The following is a 26,070-nucleotide window of genomic DNA, read 5'->3' on the forward strand; positions in this document are numbered from 1 at the left end:
GGGGTGGGCGGGAGGGAGAGAGACACACAGGGCATGAGCGGGGGTGGGCGGGAGGGAGAGAGACACACGGGGCATGAGCGTGGGGTGGGCCGGAGGGATAGAGACACACGGGGCATCAGCGGGGGGTGGGCATTAGGGAGAGAAACACACGGGGCATGAGCAGGGGTGAGGGGAGGGAGAGAGACACACGGGGCATGAGCGGGGGCTGGGGGTGGGGAGAGAGACACACAGCGTTTGTGTGCAGGCGGCAGATCCCACTCCTCAGCCCTCCGCTGGCCACCGCGTGCCGATGGCGTGAGCCAGGGGCTGGAGGAACAGGGGAGACACGGAGCATGAGTGGGGGTGGGGGGGACAAGAAGGACACACGGGGCATGAGTGGATGTGGGAGGAACAGGAGCGTGCAGACTTACTGTGCAGGCGGCAGATCCCGCTCCTGCTGACAAAGCCTCTCATGCGAGGAACAAAGATGGCGGGCGTCTTTGAAGCCAGATGCACTGCACGCTTTCACTGCATCCAATGAGAGAGCACGTCAGATGTCCGCGGACATCACGCAAGCTGCTTGCCCAATCACCGTCCTGTCCGCGGAGCGACCAGGGAAGTGTGTCCGCGAAGCGAACACAGATATCACTAATTTTATTTATTACATTTTTGTCATTTTTGTCATTTTTTTAAAAACTACTGGACGGATTTACACCAAATAAAGCAAAGCACACTTTTGGGACCAAGCCGCCGCTCCTGCCACACATTTGGTGTAAATCCGTCCAGCGGTTTGGGCTGTAGGCGTGAGCAAAGTTTTTTCCCATTAAAAGTTTTGGGACCCCCCCTATAACTTTTCCTCCCCTGGACGAATCCTCACCAAACTTTGCAAAATAATTCAGAGTGGGCCATATACTTTTTTTGCAAAGTTTGGTGAGGATTCGTCCAGGGGGAGCGAAGTTATAAGCCGTCCAAAAAGTGCTCTTCCTATGGAAATACCAATTTAACCATAACTATACATATATATGAATATGAAAGCAAACAAAGACCGCAGAGTCTTGATTCGTTGAAAGCTGCACTCCCATCAAATAACGAAATACATGCAACGTGTTTGCTGATTGGACGGCGGACAGTGAGGTGAAACTTTGTTCAAAATGTGTATTTAGTAGAGTGTGTTGGTGTGTAGGAGTGTTTGGGGAGGGTGGGAGTGTATGAGATAGGATGAAAGTTGTGTTTTTTTATGTGTTAGACGTTCTTTTTGTGTTCGATGTGTCTGCGGACATCACGGGTGTTCTGAAATGTTCTAAATAAACTGAATGGGGGGTGTTCTGAAGACTCAATATGTGTCTGTTTTGTTCGCAAGCAAGCTGAAACTGTTCTAAGAACACTTGCGTTGTCCTGAAATGTTCGCAAATAAACAAAATGGGGGTGTCCTGAGGACGCTGTCCGTATTGTTCGTTGTCAAGTTGAATGTGTTCTAAGAACACTTGCGGTGTCCTGAAATGTTCGCAAATACACAAAATGGGGGTGTTCTGAAGACGTTGTCGAACACTCGCTGTGTCCTGAAATGTTCGCAAATATGAATGGGGATTGTGGCTGGTAAGTTGAATGTGTTCTAAGAACAGTCGCTGTGTCCTGAAATGTTCGCAAATAAACAAAATGGGGGTGTTCTGAGGACGCTTCTAAGAACACTCGCGGTGTCCGGGGAATGTTCGTAGGGGGTGTCCTGAGGACGCTGTCCGTATGGTTCGTTGTCAAGTTGAATGTGTTCTAAGAACACTTGCGGTGTCCTGAAATGTTCGCAAATAAACAAAATGGGGGTGTTCTGAGGACACTGTCCGTATTGTTCTCTGTCACGTTGAATGTGTTCTAAGAACACTCGCGGTGTCCTGAAATGTTCGCAAATAAACAAAATGGGGGTGTTCTGAAGACGCTTCTAAGAACACTTGCGGTGTCCAAGGAATGTTCATAGGGGTGTCCTGAGGACGCTGTCCGTATTGTTCTCTGTCAAGTTGAATGTGTTCTAAGAACACTCGCGGTGTCCTGAAGTGTTCGCAAATACACAAAATGGGGGTGTTCTGAAGACGTTGTCGAACACTCGCTGTGTCCTGAAATGTTCGCAAATATGAATGGGGGTTGTGGCTGGCAAGTTGAATGTGTTCTAAGAACACTTGCAGTGTCCTGAAATGTTCGCAAATAAACAAAATGGGGGTGTTCTGAGGACGCTGTCCGTATTGTTCTCTGCCACGTTGAATGTGTTCTAAGAACACTCGCGGTGTGCTGAAATGTTCGCAAATAAACAAAATGGGGGTGTTCTGAAGACGCTTCTAAGAACACTCGCGGTGTCCGGGGAATGTTCGTAGGGGGTGTCCTGAGGACGCTGTCTGTATTTTTCTCTGTCAAGTTGAATGTGTTCTAAGGGACACTCACGGTGTCCTGAAATGTTCGCAAATACACAAAATGGGGGTGTTCTGAAGACTTTGTCGAACACTTGCTGTGTCCTGAAATGTTTGCAAATATGAATGGGGGTTGTGGCTGGCAAGTTAAATGTGTTCTAAGAACACTCGCGGTGTCCTGAAATGTTCGCAAATACACAAAATGGGGGTGTTCTGAAGACGTTGTCGAACACTCGCTGTGTCCTGAAATGTTCGCAAATTTGAATGGGGGGTTGTGGCTGGCAAGTTGAATGTGTTCTAAGAACTCTCGCGATGTCCTGAAATGTTCGCAAATAAACAAAATGGGGGTGTCCTCAGGACGCTGTCCGTATTGTTCTTTGTCAAGTTGAATGTGTTCTAAGAACACTCGCGGTGTCCTGAAATGTTCGCAAATAAACAAAATGAGGGTGTCCTGAGGACGCTGTCCGTATTGTTCTCTGTAAAGTTGAATGTATTCTAAGAACACTCGCGGTGTCCTGAAATGTTCGCAAATAAACAAAATGGGGGTGTTCTGAAGACGTTGTCGAACACTCGCTGTGTCCTGAAATGTTCGCAAATATGAATGGGGGTTGTGGCTGGCAAGTTGAATGTGTTCTAAGAACACTCGCTGTGTCCTGAAATGTTCGCAAATAAACAAAATGGGGGTGTTCTGAGGACGCTTCTAAGAACACTCGCGGTGTCCGGGGAATGTTCGTAGGGGGTGTCCTGAGGACGCTGTCTGTATTTTTCTCTGTCAAGTTGAATGTGTTCTAAGGGACACTCACGGTGTCCTGAAATGTTCGCAAATACACAAAATGGGGGTGTTCTGAAGACTTTGTCGAACACTTGCTGTGTCCTGAAATGTTTGCAAATATGAATGGGGGTTGTGGCTGGCAAGTTAAATGTGTTCTAAGAACACTCGCGGTGTCCTGAAATGTTCGCAAATACACAAAATGGGGGTGTTCTGAAGACGTTGTCGAACACTCGCTGTGTCCTGAAATGTTCGCAAATTTGAATGGGGGGTTGTGGCTGGCAAGTTGAATGTGTTCTAAGAACTCTCGCGATGTCCTGGAATGTTCGCAAATAAACAAAATGGGGGTTTCCTCAGGACGCTGTCCGTATTGTTCTTTGTCAAGTTGAATGTGTTCTAAGAAAACTTGCGGTGTCCTGAAATGTTTGCAAATAAACAAGATGGTGGTGTTCTGAAGACGCTTCTAAGAACACTCGCGGTGTCCTGAAATATTCGCAAATAAACAAAATGGGGGTGTCCTGAGGACGCTGTCCGTATTGTTCTCTGTAAAGTTGAATGTATTCTAAGAACACTCGCGGTGTCCTGAAATGTTCGCAAATAAACAAAATGGGGGTGTTCTGAAGACGTTGTCGAACACTCGCTGTGTCCTGAAATGTTCGCAAATATGAATGGGGGTTGTGGCTGGCAAGTTGAATGTGTTCTAAGAACACTCGCTGTGTCCTGGAATGTTCGCAAATAAACAAAATGGGGGTGTTCTGAGGACGCTTCTAAGAACACTCGCGGTGTCCGGGGAATGTTCGTAGGGGGTGTCCTGAGGACGCTGTCCGTATTGTTCGTTGTCAAGTTGAATGTGTTCTAAGAACACTCGCGGTGTCCTGAAATGTTCGCAAATACACAAAATGGGGGTGTTCTGAAGACGTTGTCGAACACTCGCTGTGTCCTGAAATGTTCACAAATATGAATGGGGGGTTGTGGCTGGCAAGTTGAATGTGTTCTAAGAACACTCACGGTGTCCTGAAATGTTCGCAAATACACAAAATGGGGGTGTTCTGAAGACTTTGTCGAACACTTGCTGTGTCCTGAAATGTTTGCAAATATGAATGGGGGTTGTGGCTGGCAAGTTAAATGTGTTCTAAGAACACTCGCGGTGTCCTGAAATGTTCGCAAATACACAAAATGGGGGTGTTCTGAAGACGTTGTCGAACACTCGCTGTGTCCTGAAATGTTCGCAAATTTGAATGGGGGGTTGTGGCTGGCAAGTTGAATGTGTTCTAAGAACTCTCGCGATGTCCTGGAATGTTCGCAAATAAACAAAATGGGGGTGTCCTCAGGACGCTGTCCGTATTGTTCTTTGTCAAGTTGAATGTGTTCTAAGAAAACTTGCGGTGTCCTGAGATGTTTGCAAATAAACAAGATGGTGGTGTTCTGAAGACGCTTCTAAGAACACTCGCGGTGTCCTGAAATATTCGCAAATAAACAAAATGGGGGTGTCCTGAGGACGCTGTCCGTATTGTTCTCTGTAAAGTTGAATGTATTCTAAGAACACTCGCGGTGTCCTGAAATGTTCGCAAATAAACAAAATGGGGGTGTTCTGAAGACGTTGTCGAACACTCGCTGTGTCCTGAAATGTTCGCAAATATGAATGGGGGTTGTGGCTGGCAAGTTGAATGTGTTCTAAGAACACTCGTTGTGTCCTGGAATGTTCGCAAATAAACAAAATGGGGGTGTTCTGAGGACGCTTCTAAGAACACTCGCGGTGTCCGGGGAATGTTCGTAGGGGGTGTCCTGAGGACGCTGTCAGTATTGTTCGTTGTCAAGTTGAATGTGTTCCAAGAACACTCGCGGTGTCCTGAAATGTTCGCAAATACACAAAATGGGGGTGTTCTGAAGACGTTGTCGAACACTCTCTGTGTCCTGAAATGTTCACAAATATGAATGGGGGGTTGTGGCTGGCAAGTTGAATGTGTTCTAAGAACACTCACGGTGTCCTGAAATGTTCGCAAATACACAAAATGGGGGTGTTCTGAAGACGTTGTCGAACACTCGCTGTGTCCTGAAATGTTCGCAAATTTGAATGGGGGGTTGTGGCTGGCAAGTTGAATGTGTTCTAAGAACTCTCGCGATGTCCTGAAATGTTCGCAAATAAACAAAATGGGGGTGTCCTCAGGACGCTGTCCGTATTGTTCTTTGTCAAGTTGAATGTGTTCTAAGAAAACTCGCGGTGTCCTGAAATGTTTGCAAATAAACAAGATGGTGGTGTTCTGAAGACGCTTCTAAGAACACTCGCGGTGTCCTGAAATGTTCGCAAATAAACAAAATGGGGGTGTCCTGAGGACGCTGTCCGTATTGTTCTCTGTAAAGTTGAATGTATTCTAAGAACACTCGCGGTGTCCTGAAATGTTCGCAAATAAACAAAATGGGGGTGTTCTGAAGACGTTGTCGAACACTCGCTGTGTCCTGAAATGTTCGCAAATATGAATGGGGGTTGTGGCTGGCAAGTTGAATGTGTTCTAAGAACACTCGCTGTGTCCTGGAATGTTCGCAAATAAACAAAATGGGGGTGTTCTGAGGACGCTTCTAAGAACACTCGCGGTGTCCGGGGAATGTTCGTAGGGGGTGTCCTGAGGACGCTGTCCGTAGTGTTCGTTGTCAAGTTGAATGTGTTCTAAGAACACTCGCGGTGTCCTGAAATGTTCGCAAATACACAAAATGGGGGTGTTCTGAAGACGTTGTCGAACACTCGCTGTGTCCTGAAATGTTCACAAATATGAATGGGGGGTTGTGGCTGGCAAGTTGAATGTGTTCTAAGAACACTCACGGTGTCCTGAAATGTTCGCAAATAAACAAAATGGGGATGTTCTGAGGACACTGTCCGTATTGTTCTCTGTCACGTTGAATGTGTTCTAAGAACACTCGCGGTGTCCTGAAATGTTTGCAAATAAACAAAATGGGGGTGTTCTGAAGACGCTTCTAAGAACACTCGCGGTGTCCAAGGAATGTTCGTAGGGGGTTTCCTGAACACGCTGTCCGTATTATTCTCTGGCAAGTTGAATGTGTTCTAAGAACACTCGCGGTGTCCTGAAATGTTCGCAAATACACAAAATGGGGGTGTTCTGAAGACGTTGTCGAACACTCGCTGTGTCCTGAAATGTTCGCAAATATGAATGGGGGTTGTGGCTGGCAAGTTGAATGTGTTCTAAGAAAACTTGCAGTGTCCTGAAATGTTCGCAAATAAACAAAATGGGGGTGTTCTGAGGACGCTGTCCGTATTGTTCTCTGCCACGTTGAATGTGTTCTAAGAACACTCGCGGTGTGCTGAAATGTTCGCAAATAAACAAAATGGGGGTGTTCTGAAGACGCTTCTAAGAACACTCGTGGTGTCCGGGGAATGTTCGTAGGGGGTGTCCTGAGGACACTGTCTGTATTTTTCTCTGTCAAGTTGAATGTGTTCTAAGAACACTCACGGTGTCCTGAAATGTTCGCAAATACACAAAATGGGGGTGTTCTGAAGACTTTGTCGAACACTTGCTGTGTCCTGAAATGTTTGCAAATATGAATGGGGGTTGTGGCTGGCAAGTTAAATGTGTTCTAAGAACACTCGCGGTGTCCTGAAATGTTCGCAAATACACAAAATGGGGGTGTTCTGAAGACGTTGTCGAACACTCGCTGTGTCCTGAAATGTTCGCAAATTTGAATGGGGGGTTGTGGCTGGCAAGTTGAATGTGTTCTAAGAACTCTCGCGATGTCCTGGAATGTTCGCAAATAAACAAAATGGGGGTGTCCTCAGGACGCTGTCCGTATTGTTCTTTGTCAAGTTGAATGTGTTCTAAGAAAACTTGCGGTGTCCTGAGATGTTTGCAAATAAACAAGATGGTGGTGTTCTGAAGACGCTTCTAAGAACACTCGCGGTGTCCTGAAATATTCGCAAATAAACAAAATGGGGGTGTCCTGAGGACGCTGTCCGTATTGTTCTCTGTAAAGTTGAATGTATTCTAAGAACACTCGCGGTGTCCTGAAATGTTCGCAAATAAACAAAATGGGGGTGTTCTGAAGACGTTGTCGAACACTCGCTGTGTCCTGAAATGTTCGCAAATATGAATGGGGGTTGTGGCTGGCAAGTTGAATGTGTTCTAAGAAAACTTGCAGTGTCCTGAAATGTTCGCAAATAAACAAAATGGGGGTGTTCTGAGGACGCTGTCCGTATTGTTCTCTGCCACGTTGAATGTGTTCTAAGAACACTCGCGGTGTGCTGAAATGTTCGCAAATAAACAAAATGGGGGTGTTCTGAAGACGCTTCTAAGAACACTCGTGGTGTCCGGGGAATGTTCGTAGGGGGTGTCCTGAGGACACTGTCTGTATTTTTCTCTGTCAAGTTGAATGTGTTCTAAGAACACTCACGGTGTCCTGAAATGTTCGCAAATACACAAAATGGGGGTGTTCTGAAGACTTTGTCGAACACTCGATGTGTCCTAAAATGTTTGCAAAAATGATTGGGGGTTGTGGCTGGCAAGTTAAATGTGTTCTAAGAACACTCGCGGTGTCCTGAAATGTTCGCAAATACACAAAATGGGGGTGTTCTGAAGACGTTGTCGAACACTCGCTGTGTCCTGAAATGTTCGCAAATTTGAATGGGGGGTTGTGGCTGGCAAGTTGAATGTGTTCTAAGAACACTCGCGGTGTCCTGAAATGTTCGCAAATAAACAAAATGGGGGTGTCACCAGGACGCTGTCCGTATTGTTCTTTGTCAAGTTGAATGTGTTCTAAGAACACTCGCGGTGTCCTGAAATGTTCGCAAATAAACAAGATGGTGGTGTTCTGAAGACGCTTCTAAGAACACTTGCGGTGTCCTGAAATGTTCGCAAATAAACAAAATTGGGGTGTCCTGAGGACGCTGTCCGTATTGTTCTCTGTCAAGTTGAATGTGTTCTAAGAACACTCGCGGTGTCCTGAAATGTTCGCAAATAAACAAAATGGGGGTGTTCTGAAGACGTTTCTAAGAACACTCGCGGTGTCCTGGAATGTTCGTAGGGGGTGCCCTGAAGGCGTAGTCCGTATTGTTCGCTGGCAAGTTGAATGTGTTCTAAGAACACTTGCGGTGTCCTGAAATGTTCGCAAATAAATAAAATGGGGGTGTCCTGAGGACGCTGTCCGTATTGTTCTCTGTCAAGTTGAATGTGTTCTAAGAACTCTCGCGTTGTTCTGAAATGTTCGTAGGGGGTGTCCTGAAGATGCTGTTCGTATTGTTCTCTATCAAGTTGAATGTGTTCTTAGAACACTCATGGTCTCAAGAAATGTTTGCAAATAAACGAAATGGGGGTGTTCTGAGGACACTGTCCGTATTGTTCATTGTCAAGTTGAAAGTGTTCTAAGAACTATTCTTGTTCTGAAATGTTCATAGGGGGTGTCCTGAAAACGCTGTCCGTATTGTTCGCTGGCAAGTTGAAAGTGTTCTAAGAACACTCATAATGTCCGCGGACATTAAAAGTTTCCATAGACCATAGTTGAAATGTTTGACTCTATGGATGTGGTATGCTGCAGTGGTTGTTGCCAGGGCATAGAGTCTTGGGTGCATGGCCATTTGGCCATGCACCCAAGACTCTATGCCCTGGCAACAACCACTGCAGCATATCACATTCATATTTGCTTATAACTTTGGGTAAAAAACAAATGTATAAGGAACAAAGGTATTAGATACTATGGATGTGATATGCTGCTATGGTTCTCCTTATTGTATACTTACTGTTTGGTCTAGTAACCGGAGTACATATATTTCTTGTTAATTTCTGTGATAAAAGAAAATAGCATGTTAGTATGAGTATTTTGTGATGACTCATTACATTGTATAATCAACATACTTTTTTTTTTTGGACCCTCATATTTAGTAGATTACAAATCAGAGTACTGTGCAATTTGCTCAGTTTCTGTATTTGTTGCTAAAATCATTGGGTCTGTGGGAGAAAAAAAAATCCATGTTGGATTAAAAAAAAAACCTTTTTCTGTTATGCTACAGTTTATTTGTTTGTTTGTTTTCAGTGTTCACTTGTTGTTTCTGGCTAATGCTTTATACTTTGGCTTGTTGCATTTTTTTTGGAGCAGTAACATATTATTTATTTGTTTTGATATTATAAAATTTTGGAGCAGTTAGATACCAATTGGTGTATTCTAACTGTCTATTTTTTTATATATATTTTAGTGGTATTGATTTATCTATTTGGATATTGTTAAATTTTGGGACAGTTAGATACCAATTGGCGTATTCTAACTGTGTATTTTTTGGTCTAATTTAGTGGTATTCATTTATCTGATTAGTTGTTGTAGAATCTTTGAGCAGTTAGATAGCTTTTGGAGTATTCTAACAGTTTATATTTTTTTAACACAAGTTTACTTAGGGTTTAAATACAGTTTAGTTATCAAATTTTGGTTTTAAGAACATTAAATACGCGTTTGTAAGATTTGCTGGTAATCTCTGCTTTAGAGTAATGGTACTATCATTACATTCAAACCATCCACATTTCTTTTTTATATATGCAGTGTAGTGCCCTGAATTGGTTGTGGCTCCTGCGTGGTAGATTATACCTATTGTTGTGAAGGTTTTCTTACCAAGTGATATTTGACCATGTGTGAATCCAGTCACCTTGCAGTTGTTTTTGGTACCATCTGCATTGTAACGTAGAAGCATTAGTATTATGTATTTACTATGTGTTTGTATTACTAACGTGGAGCGATTATCTGAATTGCAGGTAGGGCATAATCTACCATGGTTTGCATTTTGTACAAGTCGCTGAAATAGAATGGATTCACAATTTGGTATTGATATATATATGAAGCGTTCATTGGGGATTTCTTCTTGTGTCACATTGTTTCAGAGAGTGCATGTATGTTTCCACATGTATGAAATCTGAAAGATTTCATTTATAGGTATGTTTTTGTTTTCCAGTACTTGTAGTAAGTACATTAGAAATTCTTGTGGATCTTCCTGTGAGTTTATAGTGAATTTCACCATTCCAGCACAGTAGTCCAATTGTTGTCTTATTCCATAAACTCTATACGTGTCGTCAGGATTGTTTGCTGCATTTCTGTGAAGTACTAACATTTGCAAACACAATGGGTCTGTACTGTGTAAGTAAATGTTGTCAACAATTGGTGGTAATTGAAATAGAATATTCATTGCTACATTTGCGTAGCAATTTACACCAACTATATTTGAGAATTTAAATGGTCCAGGTAGTTCTGTATCTAACTGCTTTTTTTGGAGTTTGTCTTCCTTCTTTAAAGAAGTACCTGGTTTACTTTCCCTAATTGATTCTTTTTTGCTTGTGGTACTTGATGAAGTATTAGTTTCTTTTACTCTCTTTGGAGGATTTGCAGTGACATCCTGTTGCATTTCTGTTTGATTTATTTTTCTTTTATAACATTTTACTTTTTGTGGAACAGAATATGTGTTTAGGTGGGGGTGTATAGTGAGCAAAGTCTATTGTATTCTAAAATGCAAGGAATATCAGTGTTTATTTTACTTGCATCAAAGTTGATTAGAAATAGACTGTCAAGTGTACGTAAGCGTGATAGTGCTACGTAGCTCATGCCTTCTTTAAAGACTGTGTTACCCATATCTATCATTGCTTTGTCTAGGGTAAGACCTTGTGATTTATGAATCGTGACTGCGTATGCAAGAGTTAGAGAAAATTGTTCTCTGCGTACATACATATCTTTGAAGAGAAGGAATCTAGCTGTTGAGCGTCCTATCCTTCTTACTTCTGAAAGTTTGTCAAAGAGTATACTGACAAACACAATTTTGTTGTTGCGTGGGTATGTTTGAAAGCCAACAACTGTACCCAGTGCTCCATTAACTAGTCCTTGGTCCACGTCAAGGTTACGTTTAAGCATTACTCTGCAATTTAAGGATAATTTTTATATCTTTTCTAAGCCTGCTGTGTTTGAGATTGATTTTTCTAAACTATTTAGTCTTGTTGTGGCTTGGTCACACATGTGTAGTGTCATACCATGTACATCTAGTTTGTCTGTGGCGCTAATTTCCATGATTGGTTGCATTTCTTTACTTAGCATGATTTCATTGAATTTGAAACAGCTTGCAAGAGTTGGCATTAAGGCCATACAATTGACATTTTTGTGGGCTAATTGTTCCATAACATCTGTAGCACATGCATTATCACCATAAAGTGCATTAATGTGGCGGGTTTTCAATATTGCTTCTGCTTCTTTAGAAAGTATACCAACTCTGATACTTTTTAAAATGTTGGCATAAGTGAGATCTGCAGATTGCCGCATGTTTTCTGTTAATTCTCTGTATTGGAAATGTTCCAAAAGGTTGACATTTCCAATGCTGCCAACAGTTTTACGGTAGAGTTTGTGTCCTAATGTTTTAAAAATAGGCTCACCTTTTACTGGTGTTGATTGAAGCAGATCTCCAAAAACAATAATGTGTTTTCCTGCAAAGAGCTCTTCATAGCCTGTTTTGAGTACTTCTTGCAATCTGAGGTGAATAAAAGCTAACATCAGGTTGGAGACCATGCTCACTTCATCTATTAGTAGCATTTTCATTTGTTTCAATACTCTGGATAATTTCATTCCAGCTTCTGCAGAAAGTTTGTAATAGTCTAATTTGTTCTGGTGTTCTACTGGTAATAGTAGTAATCGGTGTAATGTAACACCACCTATGTTGTAGGCAGCTAAACCTGTGGGGGCAGTGACAACAGCTGACAGTTTGTTGTTTGTCAATTGTTGAAGGAACTTACTAATGATTTTGATTAGGAATGTTTTGCCAGAACCAGCTTCACCACTGACGTACAGTAGTATAGGTTTATAATTATGGCAGGAACATTCTTTATTTTCATGTTTTACACCATGTGCAATTTGTTTTGTTAGTTCTTGAAAAATGCTACGTTGCTCATTGTTTAGTTTTGATTGTAGTATAGTTAAGTCTTCTTTATCTTCATACTGACACATGGTGTTTTCTAGTTCTATCATAGCTAATTCTGCCTCATTTATTATTAGTGGTTCTCCCAGTGGTTCTTGGCTTCCTGTTACAGAAGGTCGACTACTGTCAGGAGTGTCCTTATCTAGTTGGGCTTGGAGTTCTTCTTCGTGTTGCTGTTCATTGTGCAACATTGTTTTGTACTGTGTAAAGTTTACATCAGTTATAGTGCTTTCATTTGCTTTGATAGCATCCTCATATGAGTCATAGTTATCTCGTATTTGTTCTTCTTTTCTCCATGGTTTGAAGAGTTGTAGCAGGGACATGTAATATACTTCTTTATGTTGAGGAGTCTTTAATGACAATTTGATATGATTAATTAAATTTGGTTTAGTGAGTTTAACTAAGCTGCCTTCACAGCTTGTCACTCTATATTTACCTTTTTTTTGCATCAGGTTTCATATTATTTTTGTATGTGTAGTTTTGGGCTATGTGGTATAGACACATGTTTTCCAAAGTATTACTTCTGTGGGTAGTATGTGTCCAATAAATTGTTTTATAAAATGTCTTGGCTGTTGGGATCACGTTTGGCTATTGTTTCTATATCTTCATATGATTTTAGAAGTCTTTTTCTACATTTTGCTGGACCAAGCCTTAGCTATACTATATTTTCAGATTTACCATACAATGCAGTACCAGTTAAACGATCAGCTGCTTCATATGATCCACATTCTCTATGGGTGAGCATTTTTATGCCCAAGCTGTATAATTTCTGAGACACTGTTTTATCTGATGACAGGTCATTCCAGAGGTCTTGGAGCTCTGTCTTTTCTGCTTTAGTTAAGTATGCTGTGACATATCGTGCAACTGCAGTAGAATTGTCTGCAATGTACTGCACATCGATGTTTGCATTCCATAAGTGGGCAATGATTGCATTATAATCATTGATATATTTTTCTTCTTCTTTTCTTTTTATGTAATATGTATTTTTAGGTGACTTACCATTAACACTATGTCTAACTGAAGCCATGAGGTTGTTCACTTGACCTGTCTTTGTAACTGGTCTAGCGAAACCAAATCGGCATTTGGTGTAGTATTTCCCTTTGTTTTTGTATTTGCAACGACAATATTTTCCACATTTGTGTCTTTGAAATTGTAAAATTTGTGCATGAAGATCACTCTCTGTGGCTTCTAATGGAATTTCACAATCAACATATTTTTCAATAAACTGTAAAACAGTGGCATCACTGCCTTGACCAAATTTAGGAGCATCTTTAATCGATAAAAGCATGTGGATATGTGGTGCTCCTCTGGCTTGGTATTCATTTCTCTAAAAGAAGTGTTGCACTTCTCCAATGCGAGCAACAGTTTTATTACAAATAAAATGTAGCATAGCAATGAAGCGATGGTGAAAATATCTTGAAACATCAACAGGATCCAAAGAACAAAGTTCTCCAGGTGTTAGTATATCTATGTTTGTTTTGTTTTTATTTGATATGCGTAGGAAATCATGTAAATCTTCCCATGCATATTCTGCACAACTTAATGTAACAAACCAAGTTGGTGGGCCAAGGTTTCTGATCATACAACGTACATCTCCATGACGTCGAAACCAGTACTCTTTAGTACCACGCATATTTGCTAATAGATTTGAAATATTTGATTGTAAAACCTCATCCTTTTGTTGCACTTTTTCTAATAATTGTGTAGCTGTCATATTTTGAAAGTGTGATCCTGATTTTAATATGTGTGCAACTCTGTAACATAAAGTTGCTAGTTCACTTTCAAGTAGGTGGAATATGTATTCCACATTTTGTCTAAATCTGGGATCTTCAGAATACATCCGTAATGAGTGGTATTCTGAAGCTGATATTTCAATAGGTCTATCATCATACCTTCCTCCTTTGCCAGTAGGAAAGAGTAGAGGAAAAGCATGTTCTTCTATACTTTTTTCCCATATGCTGATTGGCGATCCTTTTGTTTGACGCATTTGGTACGTTTACAGTACGTCTTCTACGGTGTCATTAGAGTGCAAAGGATGAATTGTATAATGGTCTAAAGTATTTGATATTGTAGCAGGATCTAATAGCTCAAATTGACCAGCTTCTTGTGTTTCTTGAATTCTTTCAGTTGTATCTTTCAAGTTTTCTTCAATATTAATTTCTTTGTAATATTCATTATTCTCTTTAAGATATTTGAAGGCTTGTCTAACTTTATGTAAATCTAATAGCTGTTAGATAATTAAAGATTGCTGCATTGGACGTTGCACTCCTAGAATATGCACATTTTCTTCTAGATCTAATGGTAAATAAACTACTTTTCCACAAATGCCTTTTACCAATTCAGAGGGAGGTAATTTTGATGTTTTTGGTTGAAGGCGTATTATTGCTTGAAATGGGTGTACTGTTTGAACTATGATGCTCTCATATAAATTAAGTTGTTGTAGGGGTTTTGGTACTGGGTATAATTCCAAATTATTTGTGATAGCACGTGAAGGAGTTTGGTTGTTGTCAAGTTGTGTAGTGCAGTAACTGCAAAGTATTACGGGCTCAGTTATTTCGTATTTGTTTTCTGCTACAAGGTGGAGAGCTAATTCAAACCATTTAGAATCTTCATTGTCTTCTATTTTGTATGATAGGTCTACAGTTTTTGTGTTACTTTTATAAAAAGTTCTACGGCAACATACACATACATGGTTTGGGACTTCAGCTGATGTACTTTTAAATTTTAGTATTTCTTTTTTGTATGTGTTTAGCAAAAGGTTGCCATGTGTACAATTGTTGCTTAATTGGTTTAAAGCTATTTCATTCTGTAAATGGCTTTCACTTCCAAAATATTGTTTCTGGATATAGTCAATTTCTTCAAGTAGGTCTTTCGCTGTACTATGTAGAAGGATGTTATTTAACTTTGCAAGTGCTAAAGCAGGCATATGGGAAAAAAGTATAGAAGCACATGCTTTTCCTCTACTCTTTCCTACTGGCAAAGGAGGAAGGTATGATGATAGACCTATTTAGTACAGTTTATAGACTAGATTTCTTATAGTTGAATGATGTTTTGATATCCTTTTGATATCATGGAAAGTAGTTTTACAAGTAGGTCCTGTAATGCAGGCCAATGAATGTGCTTGTTGTCCTGTGTAATTGAGCACTGGACAGGTATCCATATTTAGCAGTAATTTAATTTTGATTTTGTTTTTGCTTTTTACATATTTATTGAGGAATTGGCGTAAAGATTTGAAACATTGTTTAGGAATGTTACACATTGACGTGCATGGCCATTTGTACACTAGACGTTCTGATTCAGTTGAATGGAGGGGTAAATCTAAGTTTTCAGGGCATATTTTTGTAAGGAGTACTTCTTGTTCCATTATGGTATTATTCACTTTTTCATAACCTCGACCACTGCTATGTATGGGAATTGTATTTGTTTGCTTTTGTTTGTACGCTTCTTCATTAAAATATGGTTCTGTGGTTGTAGTGTGATTCCATTCACCTCCGCAGATACCTAAGAAGTTCTTTCTGTTGACATTTCGCTTATTGAGAAGTCTTTTTTGTAATTTAGTTATTCGTTTTGTTAGTGGTTTCATTTTGTTTAACAGTAAAATAAATAACTTTCTTTTGAGAAGAATTGCACTGTCCATCAACGCTTCTAAGATTAATTTCCTACGATAGGTTTTAAGCATTGAACCTGATTTCTCTCCTGTTTTTATAAGTTTTTGAAGGACTTTGTGACGGTACATTTTGGCTAAAATACTTTTCTTGGTATGCTTACTTTGCACTATATTAAAATGTAAAGAAGTATTTTATCTGTAGTGATAGCTGATTTTATGTTAATTGTTTTTTGGTTTGTTTTACATTTTGATAGAGGATGCAAAGTTTTTGTACTTGAAACTTCTTGTGTTTCACTTAATGACTGTATTAGCTGTTTTGTTTCAACTTTTTTTACAAATTCTGCTAGAGATGGATGCTTATGTTGGACACTTTTATTTTCATTTGCTCTACTTTTGGGTTGCTTTCTACGGACTTGACTTTTCATAGGCATTCTTTAGGGTCTGTTGAAAAAAATAAAGAAGGTATGGGTTGGGGTGTTCTGCAATGTATGTGTGCTGTGTGCATGAGTGTTTGAGTAAGATGATAAAGATGTATGTAATGGTGTGTGATTGTGCATTGGGAACTACAACTAGTAGGGATAGGTATTCTTGAATTTATGTGTTACTAAACTGGGGTTCAGATGACCAAAAAAACGTAAGCTAGTGGTGTGGAAAAGTACAAATAGTAAATCTAATGTATACAATTAAAACAGTTGTTTGTTCTATAATATAAAAACTGTAGCGGTTCAGTTGGGTAATTTGTGTGTCCAAAAATAGGAATTTGTGGGCCATTCTGGCTGTAATTCGCTGTTTAAGACATGGAGATTTTTGGACAAAATGGTACACAATCTCTATTTTTAGGCACAGAAATAGCTTGTATTAACTGTACAGTATGTTTGAGTAATAATACAAATATTATGGTGATACTCTACTTACTTTTTTTCTTAAATTTACAGGTAACTTCTTAGTTCTTCTTTTTTCTTTGAATTCGGCTGCTTCTTTTCAGGAGACTGGTCTTCACTGCAATTGTAAAAGCTTCAAATTAGTAACTTTGTTTGTATATAGCGCTGTTTTTAATTTAGATATTGATTTTTTTAATTGAAATCCTCAGCGCCTTCTTTAAAACCATTAAACTAATTTATTTACATAAGATACATTGCATCAGTTCAGTACATATGATATGTTCTTAATGAACAAATTGTATTGAATGACTAACTGTAGCAAAAAAAATATCTTTACTATGTCTTGTGAAATTTATAATATACCAGTGAATACCACTATATCTGTAACTAAGCTGTTCTAGGTAATAGCGCCTCAATGTCATGTCTAAATTAAAGTAATTAAGTAAATAAATAAATAAAAACAAAAAATATGAAATTGTATAAGTATTTTTTTAAAGGTTTAAACATAGATTGTGCTTAAATGCAATTTTGTTTGAATATATGTAGTCTATATATTTCATTCAACATGATTTGAGTGTGTGTGTATAAAGAAAGTAAATAGTATAAAGTTTTATAAGTGATAGTTGATTTTAGGAAATTGAAAAAAATACAGTAAATTCATTTTACAGATTACACAAGCTAAAAGTCTGTTTGAAAATGTGTTCATCTACTTTACAGAAAATATGCATACCTGAAGTTTGTGTTCATGCATATGGATATATGGAGCTGCAAGTAGAAATCTTGGAGACTTGTACAGTATTTCTGCTAGATGGCGCTTGCCAATGATATGACACTTGTACTCAGAGAGATTCACAGTACATTTGCAGTGCTGATCTATGATGATGCAGTTAGATGTAGAGGTCTTGAATGTGATTGGTGCATGGTCATGTGACTTCTTAGCTACATCCAATGAGGGAATGGCAGAGAGAGTGAAGTGGAAATGGTAGAAGGCTGTTGATGTTACGATATGTCCGCGGACATGGCGATAGTTTGCGGACATCGGGAGTTACATCCGGGGATTTTTGAGTTCAGAAGTCATGCAAATGAGAATGAGTACTAAAAGGGATTGGTCAGGAAAGATTAGTGGGTGTGTTGTGCCAGAGAGAGTTTCTCATATACTGTTTTTGGTGAGAGAACAACAGATAGCTATGTCTGTGTGTTTTAGGAAAAAGATTGTATGGATTTTGGGAGATTCAAGGATATATTGGTTGAAGGTGCAAGCAGAAAGCTGTGGAGTAGCTGTAGATCTTGGATTGCAACATGTGGAAGTACACTGGCATGGAGTATGTGGAATGAAGTGGTTGGACTTGCTACCTCTCTGTGCTACTTTGGAGACAGAGCAACATCCAGACATAATTGTAATTCATTGTGGAGGGAACAGTTTAGGACATGTGACTGGAATTTTTTTCAATTTGCTATAAAAGAAGGACTTGGGAAGGTTATGGACATGTTTCCTAATTCTCAAGTGATATTTTCACGGATTGCGCAGAGACAAATGTGGCTTCGTTCTTCTTCATTTGGTGCACAAATGGAAAAAGCAAGGCACAATGTTAATAAAGCTGTTTTTGCCTTTCTAAAAGATTTAGGCATGTCTTCTTTTCACAATGAAAATATTCTGTTTCGTAGTACAAACATTTTTCGCAAAGATGGAGTCCATCTTACTTATGGTGGCAATCAGATTTTTCTGAGAAATGTACAAAATGTATTGCGACCTTTTTTGGAATGACAACATCCATTTTGAAGTAGGTGTTAAGCATTTATAATTTTTGACTTACAAACACCTCCCACAGGCTCTTTTCAGAGCCACCACTTCCTCGCAGAGAAAATTGCAATGTTTGTGATAGAGTAGCGACCCAATTTTTTTAAATGTTCGCGGACTTCTAAAAAATACAAAGGGCCCTGCTTCATTTATTTTCACTTCTTCTTTTGGGTTTTTTATACACGACACACTAGGAGAGGAGGGGAAAGGAAGGTAAAGAGGGGACACCAACTACAGGGATAAGAAAGGGTGAGCTGAGAGAGGAAGATGTACAGTGGGTTTTATTTGGGTAGTGAGCAGATCTTCTCGTGCTCTGAGACGATAGTCTCAAAAGCACTACGATGTCGCTGCCCCCTGCAGAGTACTGTGTCACAGTACATACATACAACTGTGACCCTCGAAAGGTAAGGGTAATCAGCATTCAGTATGGCCTGTGAGGCAGCTTGAGGAAGACGCTGTCCCACAGAGGTGGTCCTTGTGGTGACAGGATCAGAAACAGAGGATGAAGTAGAGGAAATCAACCTGCTAAGTTCTTCGCAAGGTACAACCCTGCGAATAGCCCCCGAGTGAAATGACCTCAGGTGTCGCTTCATAGTAGTGGTCCCAAAGCTGTACTTACTGTGCTTCCCGCGACTGAGTATCATTTTATATTATAAAGTGTTTACCATTAGTTTCACTATCTTGTGACATTTGTTCATGTAGGAAATGCTCCTCTAGCCATTCCAGAGTACTAGACATTTCTGTGAGAGAAAAAAAAAAAAGATAATATATTTTTTTATCTAATACAGAAAGTTTATAAATATATGAATAAAATTAAGTACACTTACTATTTCAGGTAAGATATGTCCTATGCACTCAGTGGGTCTGCTCTTGTTCTCAGTTCTGTCGTGTTTGTGAGGTAATTATGTTGGAAGACAATTTATCTTCTGGTGGTATATTCCATTTTAGAACATAGTGCATTTAAATGAATGGTTAGTGTGTTATATATATGTTACATTTCTTATGTATTAGTACATATAATGTGTTTGTGTGTTCTTTTTTGAATTTGTTAAATGTTCCTATGTTATGATATAACAATCAAACATACCCCCCCCCAGAGTTTTTAGGTAGTGGTACTGTTCTTCGAACATGTCTGCGAACATTAAATGAGTTCACGGACATCAAGTACAGTAGAAGAGATTCAGTCAGTTCCATATGACATGTATATAAAGTCAAAGTCATTATTGTTAAGTTGCACTACTAAAAACCTATGAAATTCAGTGAAAAAACTTTGTTAAATGGACGTTATGGTTAAGTTGCACTACTAAAAACCTAAGAAATTCAGTGAAAAAACTTTGTTAAAGGGAGGTTATGGTTAAGTTGCGCTGCTAAAAACCAATGAAATTCAGTGAAAAAACTTTGTTAAAGGGATGTTATGGTTAAGTTGCGCTGCTAAAAATCAATGAAATTCAGTGAAAAAACTTTGTTAAAGGGACATTATGGTTAAGTTGCGCTGCTAAAAACCAATGAAATTCAGTGAAAAAATGTTGTTAAAGGGACATTATGGTTAAGTTGCGCTGCTAAAAACCTTTCAAATTCAGTGAAAAAACTTTGTTAAAGGGATGTTATGGTTAAGGTGCGCTGCTAAAAACCTTTGAAATTCACTGATGACATCACATGTCTGGCTCACTCTTTTTTCTTTTGCTGACATATCTAGGCCACATGGTTTTCTTCAGTAACAGTCAGAAACTAAAAAATTTATTTTATTTGTAGACGTATCCTTCAAGTAGGTTCTTACAGTAATTCCCTTAGAGTCCAGTCACATCATATGAAACATAAGACACAAGCTTGAAAGACAGCAATCCTTTTTGTGCATAAAGATAATCAATAGACTTATGAGCACTTTCTGATAGTTCTGTTGTTTTTTTTGTATGGCTGTACTTTCCCTGTATATGGTCATATTTGTATACATTGTACTCACACTACTTTTTTTAGGGTCCAATCACATCAAGTGATACATATACCTAGGGTAAATAGCAGCTTTGAAACAGAGCAATCATTTATTTGCATGAAAATAATCAGTTAAATTATGAATTGTTTCTGCTACTACTTTTGCTTTTTTGCTAACTTCACTTTCCCTGTATATACCCATATTGGTATGTGTTCTTGTGTCTTTGTGTTTTGTCTATAGTAATGCAATTATGTAATACATGTGTTTTATTAGCTACTTATTACACATTTCACAGTACACAAAAATCTATTAAGAAAACAATTATCATTTCATTATTCAACATATAAACATTACAAATATTATACCTTCATCTTGTACACTGCACACAATGTTATGTTTTTGTATGAGTAGCTTAGTATACTAGATAGAACCCCATAATAGAATGCTATTTATATCAATGCATCGTTCAATGCACTAATTAGGGTATGATATTTATTGCAATGATCCTTGACACTTGTTTCGCAACATTATAATAAGAATCCCGTGTACACATATTTCATGAAAAGTACATACACATGTGATGTCATCAGTGATGTCATCAATGACATTTGTGATGTCATCTTTGATGTCCTGGGTGTTAGTCTTAGCAGTGCACGGTGGTGGCGTGGGTTATGGTGCTTAGCTTACCATAACTGGTGAATTTCAAGGGTTTTTCGGTTTTACTTGGAACCATAACGTCCCTTTGACAAAGTTTTTTCACTGAATTTCATAGGTTTTTAGCAGCGCAACTTAACCATAACGTCCCTTTAACAAAGTTTTTTCACTGAATTTATATATATGCTTTAATTAAACAGACTATCTACAATGATAACTAATGGAAAAACTTTACACATGTGTCGAATGCTGTGGTCACTGTGGCTTGGAACCTGGCTTGGAACAGGATGGTTTTGCGGGATAGACAAATTAGAATCGTTTAGACTTCCCCATACCCAAGCTGAATTGGGGGCAAAACTCCTACTTCAGCCCTAGTGGAGACCGTTAAACATTCCCCAAAGCATTTGTGGACATTAATTTACAAAAGCCAGAAGAGGAAGTGAGAGCAAATAATGCAGGAAACTGATTGGCAGGCTGGAAGAAAATGGAAACTGGAAACAGGGCTCAACTCAGGACCTTTATGCAGATTTCCTTAAGTGGGGGAATATAAAGAGCCTGCAGAGTCAGTTACCAGTGAGAAGTGTAAGGGTGAGGTTGGACGAACACCAGAAGACCAGCAGGAAGAATACAGCTGGTGGAGAAGGACTTGGAAGAGACCACGGCATGTTTGGAGAGAGTGAAGGCAAGGTGTTGGGATTGAGAGGGTAGTATTGATTTGCTTATTTGTATGAAAGTGACTGAGAGGATGATTGAAGTTAGATTTGGAGTAAGAGCAGAAGGGAAGGTTGAGAGTATGAGTTTGTGAGAGAAAGAGTGCATGGGAGAGAGAAAAGGGGAAGTAAGAGCCAGTAGTTAGGTAGGTAGGTAGTAAGATTTGTAGAGGAGCAGATAAGATCAGGATGGAACCAAAGTGTGGAGCCAAGAAAAGGCAGGGAAACCAGTAAGAACAGGAGATGGAGTTTGAAAGTAAGGAGAGAGAGAGAGAGAGAGATTAAGAGAGAGAAAGAGAGAGAGAGAGAGAGAGAGAGAGAGAGAGAGAGAGAGAGAGAGAGGGCAAGTGATAGATAGAGAAGAGAAGTTGAAAATGAAACTGTGAATCAGGGGGCTGAGGTATCCTTCCACATGCCCCTTTGTTTAGCAAGAAGCCAAGCATGCTTAAGAAAAATCAGTCCTGAGATCAATAACAACTCACATTTTCTTAAGCATACTAGATCAATGTGAGGATTGCTGTTATGCCCCTATTACAGTAGAAGAACAACGCAATGCGTTTGGAATGGTGGACATAGGAGCACAGGCTGCTGTGATGTCAAGGAAACTGCTAGATAGCATAAATGAGGCAACAACAACAAAACATTTTGAAGTTAAGACAGAAAGAGTGTCCTGGTTATAATTTCAATGGTGAGAAAATACCTGTGGAAAGTACTACTGAGGTTGACATTAAGGTAGGGACACAAAAGTTGCGACAAGAGTTGATGGTAAGCGCGATTGATGAGATGCCATTCCTGTTAGGCACAAACTGTCTGAAGCATCTGGTGCTGCTAATTGATGGGGTAAACAGTGCTCTGCAGTCATCAACCAAAAATCCCTGAAGCCTCAAAAAGTGGTAAACCATGTCAGCAATTCAAAAGAATGCTACACCATTGCCAAGTCAGAAAGACTGATTGAGGTATATCTTCAAAATTGATGTGTCCCTAGTGTTACTGTCATTCTCAAGTGCCATGGTAAAGAGCAGGACAAATGGCAAAACAATAATTAAAGATTCACTTAGATCCAATGAAGGACTGGTAAACAACAGGTGGATGAAAACACAATAAGATTCTATGCAGATGAGGAAGATGCACAATCCTGTGTCGCTTCAGTGTCACATCGGGAAAAACATATTGCAGCCATTGCTGACATACAGATGGATTTAGGTCAGACATATATACTAGTATTCATGGATGGGCATCCATAGATGATTGATGCAGTGCTGGACCTTGAACAAGAAAGATGTTTTATCAATGAGAAAATGTTTAAATAAATATTTGACAGAAAAGAAATAGCATATTTTACTATAAAAAGCCAACAAATATTCAGATTATATAACCCTGATCTGGGACACAGAATTTGGTGCATACTAAAAATAGAAATAAGATCCAAAAACATCAATCATAATGGCCCTCATTACGGGTCCGGCGGTAACTGTGCCGGTCAAACCGGCAGGTAGCAGCCGGACCCATAATGACCTGTCTTGCTGGAAACACTGGGGCATTACAACCCGGTGGTCCGGTAAGTCAGACACCGGTAAAATGGTGAACCCCATTCCCGTAGAGTCCCACAGGACTCTATGGGAGTGGGGACAATGGAAGCACCGGCACCGTTGCTCCTGTCAAAGTATGCGGGTGGGGGCCATTGCGCTCTCCAGGTCTGACCCTGGTGGGTGGAACAGCACCCGCCTGCAGAATGATAGTTTGCCGGTCTGGAAACAACGTGCTGGTAAGCTTACCAGCACCGTTGTTTCCAGACCGGCAAACATGTAATGAGGGCTAATGTGTGGAAAATAAGTGGAGCTAACACCAAATTCTATCTGGGGAATGATAACATCCACAGATTGAGCATGGTTCTGGATTTATGGAATTAAAACATTTGGTCCAGACTCGGTGGAGTGCCACAGGATTCTGAGAATAAAAGGCAAGCATTTTGTTGTGCCTACATAATGTCATATGCAGTTGAGTTCCAGGTGAAAAGGGATGTTATTATTCCTGCAGCAGCAAAGGACAAAAGATTATGAAGTCTGAAGCATTTGCCTGTATCAATGAAACCATGAGGCAACACAGAATAGAACGTGAATACACACCACTGGAAGAAGTTGGGGATAGCCCCATCCGGATATTAGTACATACCAAAGGATGTCAGATTTCTTCGGAGGCAGGTACACCATTAGGGATGGCAATTCAAAAATCATTCTACACTGCAGATTTGAATGGCACAATTATTGGGAACATTCCTGAAAGTTATGTCCCTTTATGGGATGAAAGGCCTGAGATTTTAAACTCCAGCCCCAAATGTCATTTCAGGGTACAGACAGTGTATCCATATGAGCCAAATGAAGTGATTTGTCATCGCCAGGATGATTGCATTCTATTTCAGTTGGATGGCAATGAGATAGAATGAAAACAGCAGATTGAGATTGGAGGCTGACATGCCAAGATACTTTAGAGTGGCATCTGTCCAAAAAGATACTGCCACACATTTAGAGGAAAGCGCACGGTTGGGGTGGCATTATAAGGGTGGAAAATTGGGCTTCACGTTCTGTAGTGGCCCATATATGCACTCCTCAATCTGATCTGTTATAGTGGGGACATCATGTGACATCCATTTAGTTACAATAGTACAGGTTATCCTAAACAACCCAGTGATGTAGACAACTTTCATTTACTTTACCTTTCTTGCACCAATGTGAAATGCACAGAAAACCAAGACTTGTATTTAATACATCAGGTTTACATGTTGCTCCTACAAGCTCTTGTAGAGCTTTTGCACAGAAGCTTCTACGCCGTAGGACACAATCATACAAATTGATAAAAGGAGGCATTTGGACTAAGACATTCCAGCCAGACTTAGCACTGTCTAGTTTATGTAGTAATTTAGGATGTTCTATGTTGTATTAGGTTTGCTGGATCCTATCATTACAGCAGGCTTTTATGACATGTAAATGCACTATGCCACTCCATATCATACAGTGCCCAAATCACTTTACAATCAGTTTTGCACTTTTAAATGCAATAGCTACCTTTCTGCATTGGTGAATTGGTGCAGGCTACTGATAGGTTTATTGCGGATTCCAGTCACTAGCAGCTCTACAAATTAGTGGGATTCTGTGGGCACTTGTGAAAACCCTTGGTATCAAACCTTGAATTCTGAGTAATCTGGCGAATTGTAGGCAGTAACCCTCAGAAATTACCTAGTGAGTCTCCTTTTCAGAAAGGCCATGGATTGTCTCATCAGTATATAGATCCGAGCATTTTAAGCAACCAGCTTCTCTCAAGCAGTGCAAATCCATTGTCCCCATTATTTGCGCAAAATTATAATGGACCATATATTATTTGGCATAGAGAGTGGTTAGACTCCTTTTCTTACCGCACCTCGTCCACACCTTCTAAGTCAACAATACCAAGTGCAGGATCTGTCAGGCTTTTCTCAGGGTCGTATGAACAGGTCTGTTCAGAAACCAGGGAGATACGGATTCTCACAACAGATACGATTCTGGGGCATCAAGCAAGCTGCAGCACTGTGCAGCAAGTTGAAACTGTGAAGCTAAATAATATGTTTTGAAATCAGCTGACCCCACAACTGCTCCTGCATTGGCCTTTTTAAGGTTTTTACGGATAAAGTATGCCTATTAGAACTCTGGGTGAGCTTTGCAAAAATCTAAACAACTTCCTTGAACACCCTATCAGGAATATTAACCATGACCCCACAAATACATAAAGAAACCATACCATTTTGGTAGGGGCTACCCGTCCCATCAGTGAGGTAGGCAATCGAGCCCAGAGGTTTACCAAATGTTTTATTCCTCCTTGTGTTCTCAGCACTTTATGCTATTTGTTGGCCTACTCTGTCATGCTGCATGTGAATTTTTGCACGTGTGAATGATTTGCTTGCCAATAACAATGGAGGTGATATGTGGATCGTATCAAACGTGTTGCAGAGACCTCCAAGAGGGAACATAAAGGACTTCTCTTCTTCCCAATGCTACAGGGGAATTTACTGTCAGGTCATGGAGGAATAGTAACATATATGTTATCTTGCATTTTAGTAACATATATGTTATCTTGCATTTGCATTTGTATAGCATCTCCTCCCATAGTTTATGGCATTAAAGCTCTTTGACTCTCAGAGAGGAAAAGGAGAAGTATGATTGAACATTTAGTAGTGGTAGTAAGGAGCAAAGTCTGGTAGATAGTTGGCATGAGAACATATGATAGATGCAATCGACAGGAAGGCCTGAGAAGGAAAAGGTAGAGGAGCTATGTGTACAAATGGATCAGAGTTATTGTGGGACTCAACTGAATTCTACGGGCTGCACTGCCAAAAGGAGAGATAGTTGTAGAAGAGGTGTTTGCTGTGCCAAGGGTATGTCTC

The sequence above is a fragment of the Ambystoma mexicanum genome, chromosome 10 (assembly GCF_040938575.1).
Source record: "Ambystoma mexicanum isolate Mex_15411 chromosome 10, UKY_AmexF1_1, whole genome shotgun sequence".
Classification (NCBI taxonomy): Eukaryota; Metazoa; Chordata; class Amphibia; order Caudata; family Ambystomatidae; genus Ambystoma; species Ambystoma mexicanum.